Source organism: Egretta garzetta, unplaced genomic scaffold (assembly GCF_000687185.1).
Source record: "Egretta garzetta isolate BGI_Z169 unplaced genomic scaffold, ASM68718v1 scaffold1322, whole genome shotgun sequence".
Taxonomy (NCBI): domain Eukaryota; kingdom Metazoa; phylum Chordata; class Aves; order Pelecaniformes; family Ardeidae; genus Egretta; species Egretta garzetta.
This window is the reverse complement of record NW_009258986.1, coordinates 62527-81432: the sequence shown is the minus strand read 5'-3', so window position 1 is coordinate 81432 and position 18906 is coordinate 62527.

Sequence of the window (18906 nt, the reverse complement as noted above, 5' to 3'; positions counted from 1 at the left end):
ATGGTCAAAATCTGATCAGAGGCTGGAATGAAATCTGATTATGAGGTCATGTATCAAAATTGTGGCCTCAAAAGAAACCGCCCACTTTCTTCTTCCTCCCCACTACCATTGTCAAAACTGACTCCTCTGTTGTACCAGCAAAAAACATGCTTTCAAGCACATAGAGAACTAGAATTAAGACAGGGGTCTGGGTTTATGTCTTGGACAACCTCTTCAGCCTAGAGTCCCAGGCCATACTAGCTTAATGTGTTTGTGAAATTACAGCCTACATCTCATGGTTTTATCCAATATAAGAAAAGTCTGTAATATCATGATCAAAACAGGGGAAAAAAGAGAGAATTGAGGTCTCTGTAGTATGTGGATTAAAAAAAGGAACCAATCCACTCTGAAAAATTCAGGTTTGGACAACTCCTGGTTGATGTGATGAAGCAAACATCTGAACAAAGCCATTGCAAAGGCAATCACTGTCCTCTAAACAGGGACTGAGATCTGGGCCTAGACTCCTGATGTGCCCTGTTTAGGTTATTCAAACCCTAGCTTCACATGGAGAGTGGGAGCAAAAGATTTCTCCATGTGCCTGGGACCTCATGAATTTTGACAACTTTTCAGTCATGTAAGTGGCATGCAGCAGTTCCAACCACGTAGTGTAGCCTCTCCAGATTAGTTAGCCTTATGTAGTAAGTGAGTTAATTATATCACTTTTGAGTAGACTGCTTCTTAGCTTTATCGGATATTCTGTACTAGGAGAAAGAGACCTTTTGCTTTTCAAAGTCTGTTTTGACCTTGCCAGTTTTCATCAAACAATTTAATTCAGCTGCAGCATCATGCTCCTGAGTATCCCTTTCTTGCTGGGGATTATGTCTTTAATGCAGGTAGTTAACTGAAATTGTTTCTTGCTTTCCTTTCAGTTTAAAATATCCGTGTCTATTTGATTACATTACACGGCACTTAGCCAGGCAGGGTGTGTAAGGAAAAAAAAGTATCTTTAATTAGACCACCCAATAGTGCAAGGAAAAAAAGAAGGAAATTTCTAGGAGAAGTCCTTCTTCCCACTTGGGCAGTCATTTAGAGAGACAGAGGCAGCGACACAACCAGGAAAGGGAAAAAGGGCAGACAGTGAGAGGGGGGTGAGTGAGAGGAGAAAGAGAGGGGGAAGACGGGGGACAGAGAGTCTAGGAGAGGCTGACAGAAGGAACAGAGAAACACAGAGCTAGAAAGAGTGAAGGGGGCAGGGGAGAGGTAGACGGCAGAGAGTGTCATCCAGAGAGGGAGAGAGGGCAAGAGAAAAAATAAAACTGCCACAGCAAATACTTTAGCGTTCCCTTTTTATCAAGTAATGTCATATGTAGAGTTTGCCCACATTTTTTCATAAATGCCTGAGTGTTTATTTGTTATTCTAATTATTTCTCTGTATTTCAGCATTCTTCTACAATAAGGTTTGTGCAAACCTACTAAAGTTCAACCTCTTTTTCCATAAATACTCCTGTTCAGCTTGCAAACTCAGTTTAAGAAGTTTAATTTTTACTTTTGCATGTAGGGATCTATTTTCAGTGCCTTTTTCTTTTCAGAAGCCAAGCATGTCATCTGAAATTCTCACAAAATCTGTTCATTATTTCAGTCACCCAAGGAAGAAACTCAAATATTCCTACAGGGCTTTCAGGACTGATCAAACAAGGCTGTGAATATCTGCAGTGAATCCAGACTAGCTAAAGAAAATTCACAAACACTTGCCAAAATAATGAGGATTTCATTATCACTTCATAGACAATTCATGAACTAGAGGGGGGAAAATTAGTGTACTTTGTTATATAATTTTTCCACTGTAAATCATTATTTACTCATACCTGGAAGATACAAGTCTGGCAGAAAGAAACAACAGGCAGATTTTAAAGAGCTTTAGAAAGACTATCAGCTCCCTCTATGGAGCTGAGCAAATAATTCAGAGTAAATATTATAGATGATGAACTCCATTTTTTTTCTGTTTGCAAATTGCTTTGAACAGCTTACAGTTAATTACAGTTAAAGACAGATTCTGCCCATCTAGCCCAGTGATGGAGAGGGCTTTTTAGACCTGGGATTTTTCTTCTTTTTCCTTGTCCACAGAAAACAGAGGTATTCTTTTTTCAAAAATATTTTTATGACACTTTTAGGAAACATTTTAGGCTGCAAAGCCATAGTTTTGAAAAGTATTTTAGTCTGCCAGGGTAACCTGAATCATGTCAAGAATGACTACAGACCTCTGGGGCAAGGCTGAAGTTGAAGGGGATGGGTACCCGGGTGGTGTCTCCTCAATCCCACCAGTAAAGGGCAAAGACTCAAGCACAAGTGGATTCACTGAGTGGGCCAAATCCTGGCTGCATAGCAAGTGTCAAAAGCAGGGTTGTGGCCATTGACTTTCTGTAAGAAATGAGGAGTATTGACCAGGGAGTTGACCTATCTGATAAAATAGGGCAAGACTCGTCTTTGTAAGCAGACTTGCTAACCTGCTGAGGAATGCTTTAAAATAGCTATGCCTGTAGCTTCTGTAACCTGAAGGGAAGTCAGGGCACACGGGGCTGAGCAAGTGTGGGGGATAGCATGACAGGGGAAGCTCTCACGCTTCCACTGTAAAAGCAGTATGACTTGCAGCCTGTCTCAATTGCTTGTTACACTGATGCATGAAGCATGAGGAACAAGCAAGAGGAATTAGAAGTCCATGCACAGTTGCAGAGATACGACCTCACTGGGCTTACAGAGACAAGGTGGGATAGGTGAGATAGATAAGCTGCAATGGCAGGGTGCTGCAATGGAGGGATATGGGCTTTTCAGGAAAGATAGGGTGGACAGGTGAGAAAAAGGGATTGCACTGGTCATGAAGGAGTAGCTTGAATGCATATTGGTTTGCCTTTGGACAGGTGACAAAGCAGTATAAAGCTTGTGGGTAAGGAGTACAGAACAAATCAGTGAACGTGATGTTGTAGTAGGCATCTGCTGAACAACCACCTGATCAGGAAAAGGAGACAGATGAAACCTTATTTAGGCAGCTGGAGAAAGCTTCACCATCACAGGCCTTGATACTTGTGGTTGACTTTAACCACCTTGATATGTGCTGGAACAGCAACACAGCTGGTGGCAAGAAATCAGAGGATGACTGGAATGTGCTGAGGGCAATTTCTGACACAGATGGCTGATGAACTGATGTGGAATAATCCTCTATTCAACCTGTGACTTCCAAACAAGGAAGAACTAGTTACAGGTGAGAAGTTCAAGGACATTCTTGGCTGCAGCAAACACAGGACTGTGGAGTACTAGATCCTGAGGTGAATGAACATGACAAAAAGCAGTACTACAACTCTGGACATCAGAAGAACAGAATTGTAACTGTTTAGGAACCTGCTTGGAAGAATCCTAAGGGAAATTGCCCTGGAGGTGATGGGGTCTGGGAGAACTGTTTGATCTTCACAACCAGCCTCCTCAGAGCACAAGAACACTCCATCCCAATATACAGAAAGTCAAGTAAGAATGGCAGAGTGCTAGTATGGATAAACATAGAGAACCTAACTAAGCTCAAACACAGAAAGGAAGTACACAGCAGGTAGAAGCAAGGACAGGCTACCTGGGAGGACTACAGAGACATCACCCACTAACATAGGTATGAGATCAGGAGCATCAAAGCTAATCTGGAGTTTGAAGGCTAGCAAGAAAGGTTTCTATAAGAAAATGGGCAGCAAAAGGAAAGAGTGTGGGCCCATTGCTTAGGGCAGGATATCTAATGAAAAGGGACAGAGGATGTGCTGAGGTATTAGGTGCCATTTTGCCTCAGTTTTGCCTGGTAATGCTTGTCCTCAGGCATCTCAGGTCCCTAAGCTTCCCAATAGAGTCTGTGGAAGTACCCACAGAGAAGGAAGTTAGGGCTAGGTATCACTTAGGCATAGACAAGTCCACGGGTCCATATGGAATGCATCCAGCAGGATGCAGATGTCATTGCAAGGCAGCTCTCTATCACCTTCCCTTCCCGTTACATGAATGATTTTACACTGTGGAGCCAGTCCAGTATAGGCCATTAAGACGGCCAGGGAGCTGAATGACAGCATGTCAGGAGAGGCTGAAGGAACTGCGTCTGTTTAGCTTGGAAAAGAGAAGGTAAAGAGGGGGGGCTTCATTGCTATCTGCAACTACAAGGTCAGAGGGTGTAAAGAAGACAGAGTCAGACTCTTTTCAGAGGTGTATGGTGATAGGAAAAAAATATAGTGAGCCCAAATTGGATCATAAGAAATTCTGATCAGATATTAGGAAAAACGATATTTACCATAAGGGTGGTCAAATATTGGATGACGTTACACACAGAATTTGGGAGATCTTCCTCCTTGAAGGTAGACACAGCTCAGCTGGACACAGCCTTAAACTTCCTGATCTGTTTAGAACTGCTTTGAACAGGCAGTTGGACTACATGACCTCTGGATGTCCCTTCCAACCTAAGTTATTCTGACCAGATTTGCCATTAGAATAGACGCAGACAAGTCTTGTAAATAAGGTCTGAGCTGAGTTCCCCGTACTAAAAAAAAAAACATTTTGGTTAGACCCACACTGGTATTTAGGATCAGTCCTGATTAGCCCAGCCCTCAGGAAATACCGTTCCCTTCAATGTCCTCACCAAAACTGCAGCAAGACTTTGACATACCATGTTCATCCTTCACACACCAGCATTAGGCTGTAGCACAGAGAAGAGAAAGAAGCAGGGCTAAGAACTGAGGGCCAGGTCAACTAAGTCTAAGGCAAGCTGCCAGAGCTGTTCAGAGTGAGCCATGGGGTTGCCAAGTCTTTGAGGGTATCTGCTTAAAACAGCAACATTTTACTTCACATGCCTGCTTCAGAAATATGTCTTTTCATCCTAACTTTGGCTATAAACAAAGGCTACAAGCCATGCTGTTCACAGTATCATGATCAGCCAACAGCATCACCACAACACCAACGTGCGGTCACAACTCGGCAGACCTGAATTTTATATATAAAATAAAAATGCATTTCAGTAACAAGTGATGAACTTGAAACTCCAGTTTCACCAGCAGTTTAGTGAGCACCAAATCTAATAAAAAAAAAGCTCGAGAAGACCATAGCTCATAAAAATGACTTATACAAATCTGATCTAAGCAGTTAGAGTTGGCCTAAATAAAATTATTTCCTAAAATTGAGTTCACATAAGCAATGACCTTTCTCAGCAGCATTCATTAGCTGGATTCTGGATTGATCCCTCTATCCTTGCTCAGTATAGTTCTGTTGGAGTTGAGTGAGGTGAACTGGGTTTTGAGCTACAGAGTAATTCATAAAATCACTGGATAGGACTATATGTCACTCAGAGCAGCAACGACCCCATTGTCTTTTTTTAACAGAGTAGGGATACGTTTACTGCAGAGGAGAAGTATCCAGTGATTACTGTGAAAGCAAAAAATCTGACTATCTTGAGCACATCACAACTAATGTAAGACAGCTCTCTCCTAACTGTTGTAGTAAATATTATAGGGAGTTTCTCTTTCCATTTGGAAAACAGTCTCCATCGGGTATCTTTGGGTCATTTAAGAGCAAAGTCCTTGAGATTCTCTTAAGTGGTATCTTCTAGCAGGAGTTTTGGGAAAATTTGCCACCTGGTTTGTTTTTAAAACCTGCAGTTTCCTTTCCCTCTCTGTCAGGGAAGTGTCTGACTTGCACTCACAAGCAGATATCTTTGGGAGGCCACTCTTTATTATCTTTGAAAGGCAATTTGGGAGAGGTTCTGAGGATTGGAAAAGAACAAATGTCAACCCTATCTTCAAGAGGAGCAAGAAGAAAGATTCAGGGAAGCACAGGTGATTAGGAGTAGTTAGCATTGATTTACGAAGGAGCAGTCATGTTTAACTAATTTGATAGCCTTCTGCAACAAGTTGACTAGCTTGGTGGATGAGAGGAAAGCAGTGAACATTGTTTACGTAGACTTAGGTTGGCTTTTGACATTGTCTTCCATAACAACCTAAAAGAGAAACTAGCAGAAAAACCAGGTTAGGTAAGTGGGCACTGGGGTGGATTAAAAACTGGCCAAATGGCTGGCCCAGAGGGTTCTGAACAGTGGCATAAAGTCCAGCTGGAGGGTGGTCACCAGTGATGTACTCCCTGGGGTCTGTACAGGGAGGCCAATACTGTTTAATATCTTCATTAACGCTCTGGACAATTAGTAGAGTGCACATGCAGAACTCACAAAAGTGGAAGAAGTAGCTAATACACCAGATGGCTATGCTGCCATTCAGAACTGGAGAAATGGAACAAGAAGAATCTCATTAAATTCAGCAGAGGGAAATGTGAAGTTCTGCATCTGAGGAATAGTAATCCCAGGCACCTGAGCAGGTTGAGAGAGGTAATTCTTCCCCTCTCCTCAGCACCGGTGAGGACACACCTGGAGTACTGTGTCTTGTTAGGACTCCTCAGTTACAAGACAGACATGGAAATACTGGAAAGAGTTCAACGAAGAGCAACTAAGATGATTAAGTCATCTGTCATGTGAGGAAAGGCTGAGCGAGCTGGGACTGTTCAGCCTGGAGAAGAGAAGGCTTGGAGATCTTGTCAATGTATATAAATACCTCATGAGGTGGAGTACAGAAGACAAAGACAGGCTCTTCTCAACGGTGCTTAGTGAAAGAACAAGAGGTAATGGACACAAAATACCTGACATTCCATCTGGACACAAGAACAGATGTTTAATACTGTGAGGATGGTGAAACAGTGGGAGAGGTTGCTTAGGGAGGCTGTGGAGTCTCAACCCCTGAACCTTTTCAAAATCTGATGGGACACAGTCCTGGGAAACCTGGTTTAGCTGCCTGGAAACCTGGTTTAGCTGACCCTACTTGGGCAGAGGGGTTGGACTGGATGATCTCAAGTGGTGTCTGCCAGCCTCAACACTTCTGCGGACAGCTATAGGTTCGGGAGGCTGCACAGACTCTGCCAGCTTTGATTGTGATTTTGTAGAAAGATGTTCTCCTGCTTGCACATAACTCACAATTTTCTCAAACTGAAAAGGAAAAATCTACTGATGATCAGACTGACTGTGGTCACGTACTTGCTTGCTACTGCAGAGATAAACTGGCCCTGTGTACAGCAGAGGCTAACTTCTGTCTTCTGCAAAGTTTGCAAAGCTATTCTGGGCAGTTCTGGGGTACATTATTACAAATTGCAATCATTTCAATTTTCTGCTACTTGCTTGGGATTATAAATTGGTACAGCTAATTTAGGGGAGTCATTTCCTTTGCACATACCCTGTTCCTAACATCTGATCTTTCAACTCACAGAGATGTTTTATTCTTATTTAGTGCAACAAATACAGCTGCCATGTGATTCCACAGTTTTCAGGGGACCAGAGAAATCTGTTGCTCACAGTTTGTCTTGGATGGCTGAGAGAGGTGTAAAGGAACTGAATGAGGTTGTCAGTGGAGCTTCTGAATGTCACAATACTGCACCCTGTATTTAATGCACCAAGGCTGGACGGGGAGCAGAGGAAGGTGGAATTCAGGTGAAATAGACTTTCCGAATTTATTTAACGGCCACCGGGTGTCACTGCTACTCCACAAAGAGGTGATCGCCAGCACAGTAACAAAGGCCCGTAATTTCAGTCTGGAAATTCAGCTGCACTCCTGATGTCAGTGACAAAGACAACAGGGACCAGGCAGTTCAAGGACTCCTGCGCCTGCTCAAAGCAGGTATCTTTTTTTAAAGGACTTTATGAGGGGTGAAAGTGTAAGGTCTTCTGAAGAAAGGGAGCTCTCTGTGAGGTAGGAATGGGCTAGGGGTGTTCCCAGAGAGCACTGGAGTTCAAGGTGGGGTAAATATTAACACTAGTTTAAAGTGGGGGTTTCAAGCAGGTCATCAGCAGAAAAGCCTTCTTCTGTGGAAAGAAGGGCAGTCCTGGAGAGGCACACAGCTTAGGGGGCAATAGCCTTGCTGTTAGCATTACACAGTGTGCTGTATGTGCTTGCACATCCCATGCCGGCACAGGCTGTGCAAACTGTCACCCACACAGACTGCAGCCTGGCTATTGCTCTGGTCAGCCTCTTAATCAGTGGGAAGCATCCTCGGTCTCTTCAGGCCCAGCTCTAACCATTGTACTGGCCTGCCTAAGCTGTGGAGAAACTTGCCACCCAGGGTTCTTACATTTTAAGTGACTGCTGCTGAAGGCCTCACAAGATGCTTCCTGGCATTGCCACTTCCTCATTCTTTGCCCATGATCTGCCACGGTCCTTCAACACGTCCTTCCTCAACTGCAAACCATTCCTTCCTTATGCCAAGCGTGATACCAGGGGTGCCGAGGACCCTGCTATGTTCTTGACAGCCAAGGGGTTGTAACAGTCTAGAGGTGCCCATTGTTCAGATGAGAGAGTGACACACTGACAAATTAAGTGTAATGGGATGCAGGACTGCATTGCTGCAATCAAATTTTTCACTTATACCAAAGCAAATCTCAAAATGGCATTCAGTTAGAGAGAGAGGGTGAAATTTGCCTAGGTGGTGAATAAACTCAAGCCTGAGTGCTATTTCTGAACTCTGTAGTATGAGAAGCCCAAGGTAGCTGACACTGGCATGTACGGTGGAAGCTCTTTTCCTGACAACAGTTTAGTTCCACAGCTGTAAAGCAATTTTTGGAGGACAAAGGCTATGGGAGATCTTGGCATCAGAGGTCACTACTGTACTAAATAACAAAGCACAAGGCAGAAGAACCCAAAATGTAAGACTGAAATTCTTGATGGAACACATAGAATCCAATTGTCACTCAACAGGAGCCAGCATAGCTTCAGTTTCACTAGTTTGGGTCAGCTCAGCCTTTCACTCCAGCACCTCTTGAATTTTATTTATGTATAGTCTCTGTCAGTATCTGTTTGTCTTCTCTGAATGGAGCGGCTAGCTAAAACCTAAGGCCTTGCCAATTATTTCTATTAGGAAAAGAAAGGACATGGGAAGGAAGGTAACTCTGTGATCCCATTTCCAAGGAAGGCACAAAGTATACCTATCCTAGGCCACAACAGGAGATAAGAAATGGGTAATGGGTTACTTATCAGGTTACTGAGAACCTCAGCCATCACTTGCACTATAATCTCTCAGCTTCTTCTTGCTTTTCTCCCTAAGCCAGGACTCTGCATGGTTCTGCCTTTCCCAGAAATTGATGCCTGGGCTATGGGTGGGAATGTGTCCCTGTCTGGGTGGATGCCCCTTTTGTGCCAGTTTTCTAACTGCATCAGGGAGTGTGAGGCCGTCAGACATGGGTGGTGACCAGAACTTTCCTGAGGCCCACCCTAGCCATTACATGGTTTGCTAAGAGCCATGTTCCAAGTAAAATCCAGGCCACAGGGCTCTCCAGGATAATTGGTGGATGAAGGTCTGCTGTCCAGACTTTCTTTCCTCCACCTCTTCCACCACAGCAGACAGCCCAGGGAAGGAAGGGGCTCTCCACTGGACTGAGCTGTCTGATTTCTGTACCCACTTTGGCTTGGTGCACTGTCTCATTGCAATTCCCCAGACTCAGTGTAAGCTGGACCTTCCCACTCCTGTTGGCTGCAGAAATGAGGATTTATTTCTTGATCCTTCTTGCTGCAAGCCAAATGAGCCATCCCCAGGCTCAGTGTGCCAAGGGAGGCTTCCATCTGGCAGGAACATAGTGACCCTTATTTTTCCTTGACTGTCATAAATGCACAACACCTCTCCCAGTGTTCCATTTGCTGCTCTGTCCAATCAGAGTCTCTTCTCTATGATTTACAAGCTCATCTCCAGGTATTTTCCCTGGCTTCCCACCTCAGTTCTGTAATCCCCATGTTGTTCAATACACTCAAAGATAGCTAACACTTGGAGGGAACAGAACCACCTTTCCCAAGCACAGAACTAAGACACACAGCACAGCTTGGGCTGACCTGTGCTTTCTCCTCTCTCTTGACAGGTCATAGCTGTGATGGGAAGTTCCGAGCACACATGGCTCTTCCTCCATTTTTACACTAAGAGAGGACTTCTCTATGCTGCAAAAAGGACTGGCACTTTACATCCAATAGGAGCCCTCTCTCCCAAAATTGGACATAAGACTTTTCCTTTTTGTTTTCTCTCCTTTTTAGAGTCTGATGGTTGTCTCCTGGAGGCACTCAGAGTAGACAAGACCCTATTCTAGACAGCGCTGAGAGGTAGAGCTCATTTAGGGCTACAGGGAATGCTTAGATCTTGCAAGGTGAATGCTGAGTTCTTGCAAGGTGAATGCTGGGCTATTGCATGTGCTCCATCCTCCCCTTGGCTTTCTGGCAACAGGAGCTGAATGCATCAACCTGGCTACACACAGACCAAAGCGAACACCTGCCCCTGGTGCACAGAGTCCAGAAGTAGAAAAGGCTGCTGTACTGGGGGGCTGCAGAAATAAGAGGAAATGAGTTGTGAAAGTCTTGTACTCCTTGCATTTTCCAGACGTGGCAGTTTCTAAGCAGAAATCTGGTCCCTTGAGGCTGACAGCAAGGAAAATCAACCAGAAAAGCAAAGTTCAGTCCTGAAGTTAGCCTCTGCAAAAGTGGCTAAGTTGCCTCTTCTTTCTGGTAAGGAGAATGTTCCAGAAAGGCCTAAAAGACACTGGAAGTGAAAGTAGGGAGACTTGTCTGCTGGACTGCAGGATACATGCTCCTACCTTCACTGGTGCCCTAACACAACAACCTTCAGCCCTCTGCATCTGGTATCACAAATACTGTGAATTTTTAAGAAAAATATCGGGTTCAGTTTGGAGAACAATTCTGCTTTCTTAAAAAAAATAAAGACAAGATTTCTCTCAGCTGGCTATGGAGAGTAATTTTCTGAGGGATGAGAATCAGGTGGGCTGAATGCCTTTTTTGAATACTCTTCATGTTTTTTTGAAAGCCTGAAGTGAGAGAAACTATGTGTTTGCCAGCTAGGCAGGAAGTCAGCTTTCCCAGAACGAACAAAAATTTCAACTTTATAAAAAATGAAAAGTATCTTGACTCATAGCCACAAACTGAAAAAGCCAAGAGCAGATTTGCAGTCGAACTGTCTCATTTTGTTAGAATTACCCCTTTAATTTATTTTAAATTCAATTTATGCACTTCTAAACAATCTTCATAAAGAAGGGAGCAGAGAAATCTCTGAAAATGCTCTCTCTTCCATTAGTTTACAGTACAGAGGTTTGTTGACTGTATCTCCGCATAGGTTTAGCATTTCTCAGGTCAAAACCACAGTGAACTAATGATTCCCCACAACTTTTGGGATCTTTTGCACTAAACACAGCTGGTTTCTATCCTTCAGCTGCCCCATGGCAGAGATTTGTTCTCGTCCCCATGATGGCAATGTGGCCCAAATGAGCTCCACTCCCTCTAAACCACATGCCACCATCAGAAAACCAGAACAGTATTCAGGAGCTTGTGCAGTTCCCCCGTGCATGCCAAACCAAAGTCTGTTAGATTCTCTCCCACCACTACACTCCCATTGCCCTGTATGTTTAGAGAAACTTTTGTGCTGCCATGTGGGCAGTGATGGCCGTCCCTAGTGATATCTGCAAGGTTAAAAAAGCCTGACACTGGATTCATAGGCTCGCACAGTAAGAAACTGTTTTGTGGGAAACATCACTGCTGTTTCTTCTCTCCTCCTGTTGGGACAGTCAGATGGGATGCAGGCTTCCACAGGCCTACTTCCTTATGGTTATTGACTTATTTTGATTAGATTAGTGAGGGTTTATGGTACCAATAACATCTAAAACTTACACCAGGCTATCATAGACCAGTTGAGCCAGTTTAATTACGATGACAGCACAGTGCATGTGACACTGCCATATGCTCTGCACACACCTCATGCTTTTATCTGTGTTAAGGCATGCATGAAATAGTTGAGGCATTTTATGCAATATTGAGCACAATTGCATGCCATCTCTGGCCTAAAAAAAAAACCTCAAGTTTCAGTCACGTTTATCATGCAAACCTGTCATAGCAAACACAGTTGTCTGCTGACTTAGTAAGAGAAATAAACTGCAGGAAAAGATGAAAGAGGAAGAAAGTATCACTGAAAACAAGACAAGGAAAGATAAAATCATCACCTAACTTTGACAATATTTTTCTTTGTTTTTCATTGCAGAATCCAGTTTACAACAACAAGGTTTAGCATGCCAAGGAGATCAGATGTTCAGAAAGAATCCCACCTCTCCACTTAGAAAGAGGAATGGGAGAAAATTCAATGAAAATGTAGATACCTAGGTCCCTCAGGACCACTTGAAAGACTAAAGGTGGTACCCACTGAAACTGTCAAGTGGCAAGATAACTGCCCATCAGGAGGTGAAACCAGCCTTGTCTGTTTTTCTCACAGGTCCATCTGGATAAAAACTGTTGTTCTGCCTACAAAGGTTAGCTTTTCTCTCGCCCTGTTCCAGATAACCAAACATTTCCCCCTGCAACTTTGGGTTTGGTTAGACACATGAGAAATACATTGCTTTCCTTGGGAAAAAGAGGAAAATAAACACCTTTTGGCCTGTGGATGATCGGTTCAGATTCTGTGTCTCAGAAAACTATTTGCACAGAAGGAGGTGTGGGTTACATGTGGCGGTTCACTGCTGTCCACCAAAGAACACTAACAACAGGTTACTAATCATTCCCCTTGCACAGCAGGAGGTCTCCTCCCCATGCTGTGATGATATCTCTGCTGAGTTTAATTAAATCTTCCATCTTCAGACTCTTGTAATCACTTGAAGAAGCCTGCAAGCTCTACCTTCAAAGTACAGGTGTCAAACACCAGAAACAGCTTTGCAAGGGTCAAGGGTGAAACCAGCACTCCGGGTCTCATGGTTGTCAGGATCGCCCTAGAGAGAGAAGACCATCAGATAGTGCCAGCCTCACTTGAGAAATACTGTAGGCTCTACCAGCTCAACAGACCCAATGCGTTTGCAGCATTGCCATCGCTTTCAGCAGAGCAAGATAACCAATGACAACCTCATTTTCTATCGGGTAGTTAGTTGGAAATTTCATGCTGCATGCTATTGCATGATATTGTGAGTGGATTTTGGTAAGGAAGGAGATATTCAGTGCTGTGGACACCACATAGAAGTCTGAGAAGAAAGGAACAGCAAGCCTTGCTTGAGTGTTTCTCTCCTTATTCAAAAGACTTCAGCCTTTCAGGGCTTAAAATTGAAATCTGCATTAAGTATTTTTTGCAACATGCAACATCTGTTGCAAACACGCTGTTGCTCTACTTCTATGCACTGTATGATAAAGTGTTTCACTGGACCTTCATTCCTAGGAAGGCAGGTGGATTTTCAGGGTACCTTCTGTACTGACTCAGACCCACAATGAGAAAAAAAGCTATGGGAAACACTTGACATTTCATATTTCACATTCATTTATTCGTCCCGACTTGAGATGGAAAACATAATTGTGGATTTATTTTTATTTTTATTTTAGTTTCTATGGATTCTGTGCACTTTCCTACAACGCTGATCTGCTTAGTCTTATCTCTTCAAATGGACCTAGTCAAATAAAACTGATTCACATGGAAGGTCACAACTTTAGGGCCAATTTTTATTTAGATTTGGTTTTCTTAAACTAAATGTTGTTGAAACTATAGCAATTTAGCAGATCACTTTGACTCCTTCAAAATTTTATTTCCCAGAAGGCATTACTCTGATGGAAATGTTCTATCCCGCTCTGAGCAGGAAAAAAGCCACAAGCAAACATACCTCTCTTCCTCTCTGGTCAACACAGTGACATTCAACTGGAAACCTAAGCCACCAAACATGCTGATCTGATTCAGCAACGTAACTGATTTCTCAAGGTGGATGTGATTATAGTGGCTTGAGACACAAGCTTAACACAAAACTACAGGGAAGCATAGTTCAACAGAGAGGGTGATAACTGAAGTCTAGAAATGCAGGACATGCTCCTGGTGCATTCACTAACTTTTTGGGCAGATGGTTTAATGTCTCTATGGCTTTATGTCCCTCCTGCTATTCCTCCTTTTCTTTTCTCATTTGAAGCACTGGAGATATTCATAAGAGCTCACAGATTATTCACTGGACTTGGCTGGATGGGTGAGAATTCCCAATGTAATTGCTGATCTGGTTTGATGAAAGCACACAACATGCTCAACTCAGCCCTTCCTCACCCCTTGTAGACTGAAACATGAATGGGGTTGTTCATGAAGGATGTAGGAGGAATGGAGGACAGGAGCAAAAGGTCGAAGTGTCTACACTTTCTTTGACACCCCTGCTAGCCTCTGGCCACCATCCTTAGTCTATATCTGCAACAACATAGTACTCAGAGGATGATAACAGTGTAATTATAGGAATGAGGATCAACTTAGAGGAGTGGATTCCTGATTCAGGTGGTGTGAAAACTTGCAAGGGAAAGCTGGCACTATTTTCCAATTCCCCTGCAGGCTAGCAGCAGGGTCACCTCAGCTTTGTGTTCAGTGAATGCTGGGAATGTGGCAGGGTTTGGTTGGTTTTTACTACAGTCAAACAGGAAATTCTGCCTTATATACACAAAGGAATGCTTTGTGCAGAGTCACTTGATTTGTGATTTACACAACCAACATCTGAGGCAAAATGCCCATGAGCAGATAACTCAGGCTATTCCAGGAGCCTGATGTGGAGCCTCAAATACACAGCTAGTACTGTTTGAAGGCAGAAGATTCAACTACATATACTGGCAAGCACTGTGTTTTTGCCTGAAGTCCCAGTTCCTGAAGTCAGATCATCTGACTTGGTCCTTACATAACCAAAGATTACGGTTCTGATCTTCACAGTTGCAGAGAAAACCTTGAAAAAAAGGGCACCCAAAAGACTCAAAGACCCAAAGAAGAGTGTATGAAGGCAAAATATATTGCTTTATGATTTTAAGTAAATATCAGTATATTTTTAATACAGAGGACTGAAAATACTTTTCCAAGCAAAGAATTTAAAATTACTTTGCAAAATAACTGAGGTTTTCTGAACTCTTAGAGATTAGAGATGCCCAGTTTTGCTCAATTTCTTCTTAGTAGGAACTGAATATTAACTGAATGTTTCCCCCAGGAAACTTTGTAAACTGACTTTCAGTTTACAGTTAATGGTTTCTAAGCTGAATTTACTGATACTCTTTGAATAGAACATGAGAATGAAGCGCAGTTTAGATGCCCTTTTCAGAGCACTTGAAAATGTCTTTCCGCTCCTGAATGACAGACTACAATCCATTCATAACGTTTGAGCAATACAGTATTTTGTGGCACATGCTCTCTGGGTTAATTACCAATATTGAATGTTCTTGGAGCACCTGACATGCAAACCAATCCAAATGCTAAATAACCATAAACTACACTGAAAGTACTTGAAGTGCGTTAAATTATTCCCTGTCCCATCAGAAGGTAAAAAACTCTAAGACAGGCTTCCTGCTGGACTTGGAGAAATGAGAACTTGGAGAATGGTTTTGCTGACATAGTGCTTGAGATTACAACAGTGTGCTTCTTTGTACTTGCAGGACAACAGCTGGCTTCTGAGATCACAGCACGTTTTCCACTGCAGGTGGATGGAGCACTTCCTGAAGGTGCTTGCTGCACCAGGATGTTTGCTGCATCTTTTCCCAGATTCAGCAAGGACGGTGGAGCTCGTTACAACTCCTATGTGACCTTTGGCGTTATCTCCCTTGCCATATTACCTGTTCCTTTGACCCACCAGCAGAGCTACTACCCTGGGACCACCCCCTTCACTGGAGCAAACACAAAGAGCCAAGTTAACCTGTTTCATCAGTAAAACTTTCCAGCACTTGGTACAAAAAAGCACAATGCTTCACACATCTGTTTCCCCCCAACAATACCTGGTTGCTAGATGTGAAAGTGTAACCAGTGTTTAGCCAGCATTTGACTACAGGAGGAGGAAGGAAAGACCCGTGGGGGTGTTATGGTTTAAACCGGCTGGCAACTCAGCACCACACAGCCGCTCACTCACTCCCCCCCTCCCTTAGTGGGATGGGGAATAGAATCAGAAAAAAAGTAAGACCCATGGGTTGCGATAGAGACAGTTTAATAAGAGAAAAGAATAATAATAATTATAATGGTAAGAGAATATATAGAATATAGAAAACAAGTGATGCACAATGCAATTGCTCACCACCCACTGACTAACGCCCAGCTCGTCCCGAGCAGCAATCACTCTCCACCCAATCCAACGACTAACTCCCCCCGAGCATGATGTTATATGGTATGGAATATCTCCTTGGGCCAGTTTGGGTTAGCTGTCCTGGCTGTGCTCCCTCCCAGCTTGTTATGCACCTGGCCGAGCAGGAGAAGCTGAAAAAGTCCTTGGCCAGTCTAAGCACTACTTAGCAACACCTAAAATATCAGTGTGTTATCAACATTCTTCTGGTACTAAATCCAAAACACAGCTCTATGCTAGCTACTAGAAAGAAAATTAACTCTGTCCCAGCCGAAACCAGGACAGGGAGTATCCTGGCTATGTGCTACCAAGCCTCTATCATTTTCCAAAACAGACATAGCCCCTGGAATTTTCTCTGACCTCTCACTGTCTCACTCTGTAGCTTCGTATCCTGAGGGCAGCAAGTCATATGACATAACTGCATAGGTTTGGTTTGGTTAATTACACATAATTCTTTGCATTGTTGAGAGGGAGCTTTTTAAATGACATCACCCTCCCTGCATTTACAGAGACTACAATATAGTTCAAGAAGACAGATTTGCCATGCCAGGCAGGATTTTAGCAGCTGTTCCCAGAAGGAGCCCGTGAATGTTTTCTTAAGCCCCAACTGAGAAGTAGAGTGGAACAAAAAAATTCAACTGACTTTTTCTGCTGAAAAATGAAAATATTTTAGTGAAACAATTCATTTTCTCAAATGCAAATCTATCTGGTCAGCAAGAAAGAAATGCTTTGGGTTTCTCCCAAAATGGGAGAAATATCCATGGTTCCAAAATAAGAGTTTTCATTTTTGATCTGTAACAAGAATTCATTACTTTAGTTCAGCTGAATCTTAAACAAAGAAAAATGAGAGAGATTTTGCTTTTGACTGAAACTTTTTGTCACTGAACAAAACTTTTAAGGGCTTTAGGTCATCAGCAGATACAAATTTTTATTTGGTTGGTGAGCTTTCAGTCAACCTAGAATAAAAATATTTTCCAGCTTGGCTGGTGTATTAAAATAAAAATCTCTGCTGATTGGCAAGGATGGGTAGTAATTTTGCTATAAAATACTCTGTTTCTGGTAATGTTCACCAGATCCACTGTGGGTGGTCATATACAAGTCTGCAAGCTAAAAATAAATTATTTGCTCATGAATTAGGACACCATTCTGCTAACTCCCAGAAATATTATGGGGACCTCAAAGGAGCTGGAGTGACTACAGTGAGCATCCAAGTGTGAATTGAAGGCAGTCCAAACAGAAAAATCTCATCAAATGGCAAACCAGCCATATAGGAATAGATGAAAGAGACAAAAAGGGAAGATACATGCCCTGGAGCTTTAATGACCAAGCCTCAGCCCACTCCAAATACCCCACCAAGGTGTGATCCAGCCAACATGGGAAAAAACAACATGCAACATTTCTGATGTTGGTCAGGACATTCCAACCTGGGTGTTTCCCAGGCACAGCCAGCCTGCTGCTGGATGTGGCCCTTCACTCTGCTCTGCTTGGCATGACAGAGGAGCTGTCACACTCCTGTCCTCCTACCCCTAACACAGGCACAAGATGTGAGAGGGGACTGCTGCTTGCAGGCTGGCACAGGCAGGCTGGCAGCTGAGGTTCTGCTGCCTAACATAGGCCTGAACACCTTTCCACCTCTCTGCACAGCTGGGAAAAAGCTGACAAAGAGCCAGGTTCAGAACCAGAAATTACACTTAAACTTTTGAACAAACATTTGCACAGAAATAATGACCTTTAAAGGCCAGTTAAGCCTGGCTTGCATAGAAAATTTGCATGCATGACTGCCATCGATTACCTTGTGTAAAACAGATGGCATTCTCAGAACTATTGCATTGTGCTTATTTTTAACTCACAGAGTTCAATAATTGACTGCTCTGACCTGATGGTTAGAAGAGTGGAAAGATTCCCTTCACTAACAGTAGCAATCAGGACTATTTACTAAACGCTCTAGAGCCTGAAGCAGCATGGCCTGGTGAATACAGCAAGCACTGTAGCACCTGCTCTTCAGAAAGCTGTGACTGACCTACATCATCTTTGTAACAGTTAAACATTGCTCAGAGGTGGGAACGGGCTGTACAAAATGTAGCACTTTGGGACCCTTTCACACTATTTCTAGACAATTAGTCATTGTCCCCATTGCCTCCTGCTACTGCACTAAGACTTCTCCTGCCAAGGTCCGTATGTTCTTTCATTCTCCTGTCCTCACTGTCTGGCCTATCCACAATAGCTCTGATACTGAGTCTATTTGCTGTCTGAGGTAGGAGCTGTGCCATAAATTTTCTGTCAGTACCTTGCACCACAGGATGCCATCATCACCTTCAGAAATATGAGACCAGTAAAACACAGAATGGAAAACAAATGTAGCTCTATATTTACAAGTGGGATTGACTAATCAATGCAAAAAAAGACAGAGGTAAGTAAACATCTGAAAAACATCAAGGAAAATAAATTTTATAGAGAAGGAAACCATTTATTGCCTCAATATATTACAGTTTTTAGCAGATGCTAAACAAGAAAATGCCTCCACAGGCTCAGATGCATCTTTTTGCATGAAGCACTCTGCTTTGATAGAAGATAAAGTGACAGATCCTGTTTGCCAGTCCAGGTTACTCAGGAGAGCTGATTTTAGCACGTATCTCTACAGTTCCGTCACTGCTTTGCTCAGTAACTGTCCTGGAAACAGCAGGAAGGTGCTGAGGGAAAAAACCTAGGCCTTACAGCCCAGCAGCTCCAAGCACACATTGTTCCACAGGGAAGCATGGAACCAA